General features: G+C 39.5%; 1 non-coding gene across 1 annotated transcript; it reads right to left on the reverse strand.

Annotated features, from left to right (window-relative positions):
• Positions 1 to 10,208: 10,208 nt before the first annotated feature.
• Positions 10,209 to 10,315, reverse strand: LOC119371586 (small nucleolar RNA R71). The gene has a single exon (XR_005179220.1). It is a non-coding gene; the product is annotated as a small nucleolar RNA R71 (small nucleolar RNA).
• Between the last annotated feature and the right edge of the window lie 692 nt (positions 10,316 to 11,007).

An 11,007-nucleotide genomic window follows, 5' to 3' on the forward strand; every position in this document is an offset into this window, starting at 1 on the left:
AACGAAAAACTAGCGAGTGGACAGCAGCCACCGTCCGCGGCAGCAGCGCTCGCCCTCCACGGCTGCAGCTACCGCCCTCCACGGCGGCGATACCCGCCCTCCAGCCCGGGTTTTCCTATAAATACAGCCCCGATTCGTCATTTTTAGGCACTCGGTCTATGTTGACGGACGCTCTCTTCTCCCCTACGCTCCTTGCGGTTCTTTTACTGCTTTTCTGCATTTAGTGTAGGCTTTTATTACTTTGCTGTTGTGATATTTGGTCACTTAATTAAATTAATTTTAATTAAATATTCCCCAAACGAGGAGCTTAATCTGGAATTTTCAAGCTGAAGCTAAGAAGCGGCCGCCGATTAACTCAGATAATAACGAAACTCTGCCCATTTAATTTCAGCATTTTGTGCATATTCTCTTCTACTCCAATTCTGAATTAAACTGCTGCATAAATGCATTCACGTCATCAATTTGGCAAATAAACTGCCTCAATTAAATATGATTAAGCTTAAATGCCCGGTTAATTAATAATCATGGTGTTAAAACCTAAATCCGACAATATTGGCTAAAGTATCTGGTCAATTAATGACTACGGTATAATCGCCTTTATTTCGAACAGTCCGGCTTAAGTCCAATTAATCAATAATTGTGGCTAAATAGCCTTAATTAACCACGTTTTTTTGGCAATAAATTGCTTATATTGCAATTCAATTGATCACTTTTGGCAAACAAATTGCCTATAAATAAGATTAGCCATTTTTAGTCGCTTAAATCGAAGCTTTGGCAAAATGCCTTGAATTAATCAATCTTTTGGCTAAAAGCCTTAAATCAACCATTTTAGCAACAAAAAGCCCAAACATCAATTTTTGGCAATAAATTGCCCAATCAACCATTTTGGCGACAAAAAGCCCAAATATCAATTTTTGGCAATAAATTGCCCAATCAATTAATTTTGGCGACAATCGCCCAATCAACACTTTTGGCAAACAAATTGCCTAAATCAACCAATTTTGGCTAAAAGCCTTCAAATAATCACTTTCGGCAAACAAATCGCCTAAATCACATCAACTTTTGGCAACAAATTGCCTAAATCAACCCATCTTGGCTAAAAGCCTTAAATCAACACTTTTGGCAACAAACGCCTAATCAAATCAATCAATTCTTTGGCAAAATGCCTAAACAAAATGCACGAAGCATACACACACTCATGCATTAAGCATACCCCTTCAAAGCCCTTTAAAAAAGGCCTATCGAACTACGTCGACTTTAATCTTCCATTCAAACGGAAGTACGTAGGCACGTTTGGGATTTAACCCCGAGCGGCAAGTTGAAATCACTTAAACATTTCATTGGTCCAATTACATCATTTACCTTGCAAAGCATTCATTCATTGGTTAGTTCATCAACATGACATGGTCTCGGGATCCACCTCGGGTTCGCAAACTATGCCTTAAGCATTGGGATAATTAATCTAGTAATTAGGTTAATTAAAATTGGAGTCAACTTAGGGTTTTTTCCTAGTTTACCCTAAAATAACTAAACAAGGTGGCGACTCACACATTCACGTGCATTTCTGCCCTTAGTCATATTCATTATATGCCTATTTTTAGGGGAGGGGTTCACAGTGGCTCACCACTGTCTGGAGCGTCGAAACTAGCATTTCCTGTCACGCCCGACTCTAATCACCAGAGGAATTGTCCGCTTTAGATCAAGCCAAATCCCCCATACAAGATTGGTAAGACCCGCACGGTTTTGTCCTGCAGGTGAAATGAGAAACTTCCCAGGAGGTCACCCATCCTAGGATTTCCGTTAAGCGAGCACGCTTAACCCTAGAGTTCTTCCAACTCTCCAGCCATTCCACCAAAAGGCGCCTCTAATGATTAGTTTCCCCCTTTTTGATATATGATTCGATTCATTCATGTGTCCTACATTCCACTACCCTAGCTAGCCTGCCATCCTAGAAGCTAGCCAGGAGCTTCGCTCTAACCTCCCTCTTAGGATCGCTTTGCCGGGTCGGGATGTCACAAGCCCACCAGTTTCCGCGTGGTTCGCCCTCGAACCATACATCTACTGGAGGGGGTCCGACTCTGATACCAACTGTCACGCCCGACTCTAATCACCAGAGGAATTGTCCGCTTTAGATCAAGCCAAATCCCCCATACAAGATTGGCAAGACCCGCACGGTTTTGTCCCGTAGGTGAAATGGGAAACTTCCCAGGAGGTCACCCATCTTAGGATTTCCGTTAAGCGAGCATGCTTAACCCTGGAGTTCTTCCAACTCTCCAGCTATTCCACCAAAAGGCACCTCTAATGATTAGTTTCCCCCTCTTCGATATATGATTCGATTCATTCTTGTGTCCCGCATTCCACTACCCTAGCTAGCCTACCATCCTAGAAGCTAGCCAGGATCTTCGCTCTACCCGCCCTCTTAGGATCGCTTTATCGGGTCGGGATGTCACAGGTGTACAATCATATCACAAGTAATCAATCAATTCATTCAACGTATTACACCACAGTCATTCAGATGTGCAAACGTAAAAATATAATTATATAAAGAGAGACTAAAAAAAAAAAAATCTGAGGACTGGTCGTGTGAGGTTATACCGGTCAGCCAGTATGGGGGATTGGCTCCTTGGTGCACATGTGAGTGGATGAGCCATGTGGGAGGACGGCTCATCGGGTTTCGGTGACTCCACTGACTAATTTCCACGTGATGTGATTATCTGAAGGTGATATTGTCTGTGGGTGCTGATATGATGCCATATGATTGACTGCTGTGTGTTCATTCAGTATATTATGATACATTTTGCGCGACTGTATGTGGTGTGTATTATTCCTTATTATTCACTGAGTTGCAAAACTCACCCCCCTTCCACCCAATCTCCCAGGTAGTAGGAAGCTGCTGGTTCGACTGAAGCTCTGCATTTTTCTTCGCAGAGTTACAAATGTAAAATTCATAATTTCGCTAATTAAATTGGATTGTATAAATGACTCTATTTTCATCTTATTGTTGAACTCTGCAGATATAGGGTTATGTACTTGAAATTGGGCCTCACTATATGTATCACTCTATAGATCATTTATTGTATAATTAACTACAGGGGAAAACAGTATGCCCTTATTACGAGTGTAATTTATCATGAATAGGCCCTGATAAAAATTTATTAGCTAATTGAGATTGGGCCGTATTAATTAATAGTTATATAAATTTATATCTTAAGTTATGTGGGCTTACTATACTTATTAAACGGGATGGCATATATATAGATTGAGTATTTAGGCTTACTACGGGCCTCGGGGGTCTTAAGCTTACCTGGGCCCTAGTGCTGGTCCGGCCCACGGAAACGAGTCATGACATTTCCCTTCAGTTCAAGCCATTCAAAGAAAGCATCCATCCAAAGTGATGCATTTCAACAAAGCCGCCAAAATGGCACAGTCATCCACATAAGCTACCAACAATCACTATGGCTAAGCTCATCCGCCTTATATGTCCATAGTGACAATCACCCAAAGTGGCGCGTTTCAGATCAAGCCGTCCTAAGTATTCAAAAGATTCTAGTACTCAATCCTTCCAATCTCTGTGGATACAATATTATATACTACTTGTACAATCCATTAATACTTGCGGTGTAGTCTCACCACCCGTTATTAGCCGGGGGTGGATCAAGGGACCATGATATCAAATCTGCCTTTAGCATCATCTATCCTGTACAAATATCATAGTCTCGATGTTCTTGGTTAACTTCCACATTATCTCCTAATGGTGTGCTCACTTTTAAATTATAGCCCATTGGTGAATGTTCATGATGTAATTGTGATGCTAGATTCAATGCTATAAATGAGTGTGTAGAGCCCAGATCTATTAATGCGTATGCCTCATGGTCATAAATAGATAACTTACCAGTAACAACCTCCGTTGCATCCCATGCCTCCTATCTAGTCATGGCAAAGACTCTAGCTTGAGCTTGCTGAGCAGAACTTTATCCCTTAGATCGTACACCACTATAGCTGGTTGGCTCGCCTCTACCCCTACCACTTCCTCTCTGGGGTACTATTCCAACACCACTCGTTCTAGTGTTTTGCATAGACATCTCTGGACCAACTTTACCTCTTCCCATTTTAGAAAATCCAGGTGTCTCAAGGCAATATCTAATCATATGATCTAATGACCCACATCTATAACTTGCACTAGTAACCCTATGGCAGTCACCAACATGTTGCCTACCATAATGCATATAATTTATCCTTTGTTTCATGGTCTGTGTAGGTACTTGGCTTCTTTTTGGATAAATTGGTGACATTGGTGCTTTACCTCCAAAACTAGAATACCCATCTCTAACATTAGATTGAGCTGCAGGTGGGTTTCCTCTATACTTACTAAACTTCGGCTAGGCTGAATTACAAATGCGCATGGCCTCTTGTTTCTTTGCTCCTGATCTTCCTTCCTTAGTTTCTGAGCTCTAATGGCGAAAGATCTCAGCTCTGAATAACTTCTCAAATCAGTTGTGGTCAACTTCTTTCTTATCATAAGGTTCACGCCTTCCTCAAACCATCAATGTTTGTCTCTTTGAGTAGAGACTGGGAATGGCACATATCTAGACAGCTGATTAAACTTTTCTTCATCTTCTGCCACTGTCATATTTGCTTGTTTTAAATCTTGAAATTCCCTTCTCTTATCATTAATGTAAACCTCTAGCATACAATTATCCTTAAATTCCCATAGAAAATCACCCCATGTAAGGGTGGCCACAGTTCCGGAATCAACAGTTCCGGTTCTAGATTTTGGAACCAGAACCGAACCAAAAATTGACGGTTCCGGTTATTTCGAACCAAATGGTTACATTTTCGATTTTGGTTCCTTAACAGTTTCAAATCAACGGTTTTGGCCAATTCTCTGATTGATTTTTCGGCATTATAAAATTTAAAGTTAGGAAACATTTTTTGTTGAAAATTTAAATTTTAAATATTTATGAAATAATTATTAGAAAAAACTTAAAAAAAAAATTAAAAAAAGGCTTAATTTATTGATTAAAAAAAAGGCTTGAACTTATTTTTTTTTCTAGAAAAGGGCTTGAACTTAATTTATTTATTTTTAAATAAAAGGGGTATTTATAGTAAATCCAAAAAAATTAAATTTCCATAAATACCCTAAATTAGCCTTTATATAGTTGATAAGAGGCTTAATTTGGGGATTTCACAAAAATAATTGAAAAAATAAAAAAGTTATTGAAACCGGGTGGAACCGCCGGTTCAAATCGTTCGAACTGCCAGTTCTAACCTGTCAGATAACTCACCACTGGTTCCAGCTAGTTTCAGTCGATTCCTGGAACCACCGGTTCACAGTTCCTCAAAGTTAGAACCAAAACCAAACTGTAGACCCCCGATTTCAGTTCTAGTTCAGACCAGTTTCGATTCCTCACGGTTCCGGTTTTGATTCCCACCGATTCTGAACCAGCGATTCCGATTCCAAAAATCAAAAAATTGCCACCCCCATGTACGTATTAGGCGCCATACATCACTACCTAGAATTGTCTTACACCATTCATATGTATTTCCCCGCAGTAATGATATGGCATAGTCATATCTCTCATTTGGTGCACATTCCATTTGGTCCTGAATTCTCCTTGTCCTTTCTAGCCATGCCTTAGCCTCAGCTGGGTTAGTAGTACCAGAAAAATCAACTGCTCCATACTTTAGTAGTTTATCATACCTCCTTTCTTTCTTTTGTTCAGTGTTCAAGGGTGCACAAAGTATGTGTGATGCATATGGATGATTAGATGCTTCTATAGAATAGGGATCAGTTGGCTCTGCACTCGTTAGTAAATCATGGTTGTCACCATGCTCACTGACTTCAAATGCCCTATAACATAAAAGGACATCTTTAATAGCATGTAGACTGTATGTGGTATGCTTTATATGTAAACATGTGTCCCAATGGAACTCTAAACCATGATCTGATACCAAAATTATATGTAACATCGTAACACAACATATCCAAAGATAAATAGTGCTAAGATGCTACATAACATATCATACACATCCATTAACAGAGTTATAAGTTGCAGCATGTGTTAAGCAATGAAAACCAGTATCAGAAAATTTCTTATTATTTACTTGTAGTCATATATAAATATATACATGTCAACACATAATTTAAAAGTTACTTATACATGCTAGACATTATTGCAACTCTTACACAACATTTATACAGCATTGAGGAGGTGACATATTGAGATATAATTGATCCCGACCTTGGTTCCATTTCTATCAATCTGAAAAGATGAAATTCTGACTGCTGATACGATGCAAATACTTATATATTTGTACGCCAAAAACCCCCTGTGAATACTCAAATTTTGAGCCTCAAAAAGCCAGTTTTCACGGCCGCGGCGGCGGCGGTAGCCGCTATCGTCGGCGATAGCGGCTGCAGTCGCCTGTGAATACCCAATTTTTGAGGCTCGAAGAGCCAATTTTCCCGGACTGCAAACAGTCCGACCGGACCAAAGGCCATTTTGGAAGTTCACCGAAAGTATGCCAATATGGTACTTGAAATGTCCGGAAAATTATGAGGATCGCGGAACTGGTCCCGAAATATTTTTTAGAGGTCCGAAACTCCTGAAAAAGCCTCCTGAACGAGAAAAAAAGCACACGGGTCGATATGCCCGCCCTCAGGGGTGGGCGTGCCCACCCCCATGGGGCAGGCATGCCCGCCCCCCCAGGGCGGGCTAGCCCACCCTCAAGGGCGGTCCAGCCCGCCCTGGAGGGTGGGCGTGCCCGCCCTCAAGGGGCAGCACGGCCGCCCCCTCTGGGGCGGGCACGCCTGCCCTCAAGGACGGGCATGCCTGCCACCAAGGGGTAGGCACGCCCGCCCTCGGGTCTCCTGTTTTCCTATAAAATTGGCCCCGGGGCCTCCGTTTTTACTCACTCAGTCTGTGTTGACGGACGCTCCATCTCCCCTACGCTCCTTGCGATTCTTTACTGCTTTTCTGCATTTTAGTTTAGCTTTATTGCTTTCTTTGCTTTGTTAAGTGATCATTAAAATTTAAATTAATTAATATTACCTTAACAAGGAGCTTAACCTGGAGTTAAGAAGCGGCCGTCGATTAAATCAGGTACATGAACTAAACTTTGCCTATTTAATTTTAGCACTTCATGCATGCTTCTTTTCTACTCCTAAATAACTCTACCACTGCATAAATGCATCCACATCATAATTAGGCAAATAAATTGCCTCAATTCAATAAATTTAGGCTAAATGCCTGGTTAATTAATAATCGTGGTATTCAAGCCTAAATCCGACAATATTGGCTTAAAGCCTAGTTAATCAATAACTATGGTATGATTGCCTTTATTTCAAACAGTTTCGGCTTAAGTCCAATTAATCAATAGTTGTGACTAAAATGCTTTAATAAAACACGTTTTTCTTGGCAATAAATGGCCTACATTACAATTTAATTGGTCACTTTTGGCAAACAAATTGCCTATAAGTGAGATTAATCCTTTTCTTAGCGACAAATCGCTTAAATCACAATTTTTGGCTAAAAGCCTTCAAACAATTGCTTTTGGCAATTAAATTGCCTTAAGTCAATCAATTTTGGCGACAATCGCCTAAATAATCATCTTGTGGCAAGCAACTTGCCTAAATCAACTCATTTTGGCTAAAAACAATCATTTTGGCGACAATCGCCTAAATCACATCAACTTTTGGCAAAAATTGCCTAAATCAATTCATTTTGGCTAAAAGCCTTAAATCAGTCATTTTGGCGACAAACGCCCGAATAATCACTTTGGCAAACAAATTGCCTAAATCTTTTGGCTAAACGCCTTCCAATACCAACTTTTGGCACAAATGCCTTAATCACTTTGGCGACAAATCGCCTAACCAATTTTTGGCAATAAATTGCCTAAATCACATCAATTTTTGGCTAAAAGCCTTAAATCAATCATTTTGGCAAACAAATTGCCTAAATCACAAAACTCTGTGGCTAAAAGCCTTAATCCATTTTTGGCAACAATAAGCCCAATCAAACACTTCCTTTTGGCAACAAATGCCTAACAAATCAAATCAGTTTTCAAGCAAAATGCCTAAACAAAATGCACAAAGCATACACACACTCATGCATTAAGCATACCCATTCAAAGCCCTTCAAAGAAGGCCTATCGAACTACGTCGACTTTGATCTTCCATTCAAACGGAAGTACGTAGGCACGTTTGGGATTTAACCCCGAGCGGCAAGTCAAAATCACATTAATCACCCTGCAAAGCATTCATTCTTAGGTTAGTTCATCAGCATGACATATTCTCGGGATCCATCTCAGGTTTGTAGACCATGCTTTAACATTGGGTTAATTAATCTAGTAATTAGGTTAATTAAAATTGGAGTCAGCTTAGGGTTTTTTCCTAGTTTACCCTAAAATAATTAAACAAGGTGGCGACTCACACATCACGTGCATTTCTTCCTTAGTCACATGCATCATATGCATTATGATATTTGGGGTAGGGGTTCACACCCCCTTAAATTAACTAATAAAATGGCTATATTTGTGCATTTTACCTTAGAAAATTTGTAGAATTACAATTTTATGTAGGGAGGAACCTCAAAAATAAAAAAAGATGAGTTGTTCATAAAATCTACGGAAATATTGGCAAATCGACTTGAAAAGCCCAATTTGAGAGCTAATATTACAAGCCCATTTCACAAGCCTAAATTGAGATTAATCAACAGAGAAAAGAAGCCGATAAACTAAACCCAAAAGTAGAAAAGCCCAAGTCCAGCGGAATGTGAATTTAGGCTATCGCCTATGACATGGAAAAGAGGCAAAATGGACTTAGGCTATCCGTTAAGCCAAGGAAGAGAGGGTAGGAGACCACCTAAGTGCACTAGGCGATCTCCTAAGGCCAAATCCGTCATCAGGCAATCTCCTACGTGTAACTGACCCTCTAGGCGATTTCGTTGTTTTTATAGAAGACAACCTTTCTGTAACTCCAGTCTTTTTCTCACAATAAAAGGTATGGGTTGCTATTTCGTTGTTTACATTGTTTTCTCTAAAATGAGTGAGTAAACCAGTCATTCTAGGGATGGATTAATATCTATTGCCTTTAGAATGCTGGGCGACTTTATTAAAAATTGAATCATATATAATGTTATATAGATTTCTAGTTCAATTTATGCAAGACAAACCACTGTAAAATAAAGTCGGATCCCTTTATTTTACGCGACATTAGGTAGGCGAGCGAAGGATCAAAAGATGAAGTTCAAGAACCTGAACCACATAAATTGAGCATTGGTTTTCTACTTAGAAATAGGATAAAGCTAGTGTTAAAAGGAGGAAGCTTATTACGTATGCAACATATGAAAGGCGTCATACGATTGTTATAATTGACTACATCGAAAGAGGAGATAACTGACATCAAAGGCGTCATACAATTTTATTTATCTGTCATTTATTTCTACTTTTGCTTTTATTTTTATTTTTATTTTTAGTAGTTTCTTTTCTTTTATATACCTATATATAATATATAAAAATATATAATAAAGAAAAGGATCCATATATATACATATATAATATAAATATATATATATATATATATATATATATATATATATATATATATATAGACTAACCGTATGGTCAGATCGAGAAGCGTTGATGTTGTGACTTTAGATCAAGAAATAGAAAGAATAGCACATACTTTACGGAGAATCAACAGAAGGCACTAGAGGAGAAATCGAAGTCCTATCCGGACTAGACATCGAAGTGCCAAAACGTCGCGATCCGAGCCAGAAGAGGTAGGGAAAATAGAATCCAAATCAGAAGAGTTAGACAATACAGAACAAATCATGGCCAAAGAAAGAACTTTATGGGATTTGAATATTCCAAATCCCGGAGATATCCAAACTGCTGTAGTTAGACCACCTGTTGCTATAAACAACTTCAAGCTCAAACCAGGACTAATCTCAATGGTGCAACAATCTCAATTTGCTGGTTTGCTAAGCGAAGACCCAAATGTTCATCTAGCAACATTCATTGAAATTAGCAACACCTTGAAGGTAAATGGAGCCAGTGATGATGCCATTCGAATGAGATTATTTCCTTTCTCTTTGAGGGACAGAGCTAAGCTTTGGTTACACTCTATGCCCCCTGGTTCATTCACCACTTGGGAGGAGTTAAGCCGAACTTTCCTACAAAAATATTTTCCACCAAGCAAGACCTCAAAGATGAGAAGTGAAATAGTCACATTTCGAATGAAAGAAGATGAGACTCTTTATGAAGCTTGGGAAAGATTTATAGATCTTCAGTGACAATGCCCGCAGCATGGGTATGATAGACCCTTCCTAATTCAACTATTCTTTGATGGTGCAATGCCTTCAATGAGAAACACTCTAGATGCAGCCGTCAGAGGATCCTTCCTAAAGAAAAGAGTCAATGAAGCTTACAACCTATTAGAGGAAATGGCAGCAAGCAGTTACAGATGAAATGAAGAATGAGAAACAACAAAGAAGGTAGCCGAAAAACTTAATGTTGATGGAATCACATTTCCATTGGAAAATTCGATGCCTTGTCTAGGAAACTAGATAAGCTAAATGTGAGTGTTGTTGGAGTAATACAACCAGAACTTGAAGTCTGTGCTAAGGCAGGGCTGTTGACGCGTGTCTTTATGCCCCCGCCTGATCCAATGATGATACGAGGATGCAAAATGAATGGGTTAATGCTATCTAGAAATCTTTTAATCCAAGGATTTAAACTAAAAATGATGTTGAATAGTTGGCTGAGTCATAGCTGCGTCACACAGCTATGAAGCAAGCTGCGTCACGCAGCTATGAAAATCAGCTGCGTGCAGTGACGCAGCTGTGTCCTAACCTACCTCTATAAATAGATCTCTTTCTCACATCAAAGGGACGATTTTGAAACCCTAAAAAACACACCCTGTGGCCACATTCTCCTTCAGAAACTCTTGTGAGTTGATTTGAAGGAAAATTGCCATTAGATATCAATTTTAGGTGAATCAAACCA

The sequence above is a fragment of the Jatropha curcas genome, chromosome 9 (assembly GCF_041381405.1).
Source record: "Jatropha curcas cultivar XTBG-Jc1 chromosome 9, XTBG_Jcur_1.0, whole genome shotgun sequence".
NCBI lineage: Eukaryota > Viridiplantae > Streptophyta > Magnoliopsida > Malpighiales > Euphorbiaceae > Jatropha > Jatropha curcas.